Source organism: Calidris pugnax, unplaced genomic scaffold (genome assembly GCF_001431845.1).
Source record: "Calidris pugnax isolate Ruff unplaced genomic scaffold, ASM143184v1 scaffold370, whole genome shotgun sequence".
Taxonomy (NCBI): Eukaryota; Metazoa; Chordata; class Aves; order Charadriiformes; family Scolopacidae; genus Calidris; species Calidris pugnax.
Window position 1 is genome coordinate 21139 of NW_015091093.1, and position 937 is coordinate 22075.

Here is a 937-nt window from a genome sequence, read left to right on the forward strand (position 1 = left end):
CTCAGCCCCCCACCTGTGCCCCCAACTCAGGTGTGTGTCTCTCCCCCCCCCAGGAGGTGCTGGCGCAGCTGCAGCAGCTTTTGGGGCGCAGCGAGACCCTGCGGGATTTCCTGCAGCAGGAGCTGGGGGCCTGGCGCGAGCGGCAGCAACGGGCCTGCATGGGGGCCCCCGCCGACACCCGCCTGCGCCCGCTGGAGACCTGGTAGGGCCGGGATGGGATGGGGATGGGGTGGGGGGACTGTGTCTGGCCCCCACTAAGCCTCCCTGGCACCCCCAGGTTCACGGAGCTGGGCCAGGGGCTGTTCCAGCTGCGGCAGCTGCTGCGGGCGCTGGGGGACCTGCGGCAGAAGCTGACGTACGAGAGGGACCCGCTGGGGGAAGAGACCCCCCTCCTGGAGCAGCGGCTGCAGGAGCTGCTCACCTACCTCCTAAAGAGGTAGGGGATGGCACCAGGAAGGGGGTTCGGGGGGGTGGGGGGGTTGTCTAGGGTCAGCCCTGAGGCCCCCTTAGGCCCCCTGACTTGGGGGTGCTGGTGGAGGAGAAGCTGGACATGAGCAGGCAGTGGGCACTCACAGCCCAGAAGGCCAATCCCATCCTGGGCTGCATCAAAAGCTGCGTTGCCAGCAGGTCCAGAGAGGGGATTCTGCCACTTTGCTCTGCTCTGGTGAGACCTCACCTGGAGTCTTGTGTGCAGGGCTGGAGCCCTCAATAGAAGAAGGACATGGACCTGATGGAGAGGGTCCAGAGGAGGGCCACGAGGATGATGAGGGGGATGGAGCACCTCTGCTCCGAGGACAGGCTGAGGGAGCTGGGGTTGTTCAGCCTGGAGAAGAGGAGGCTCCGGGGAGACCTAAGAGCAGCCTTCCAGTACCTGAAGGGAGCCTACAGGAAGGCTGGGGAGAGCCTGTTTAGAAAGGCCTGCAGTGACAGGACGAGG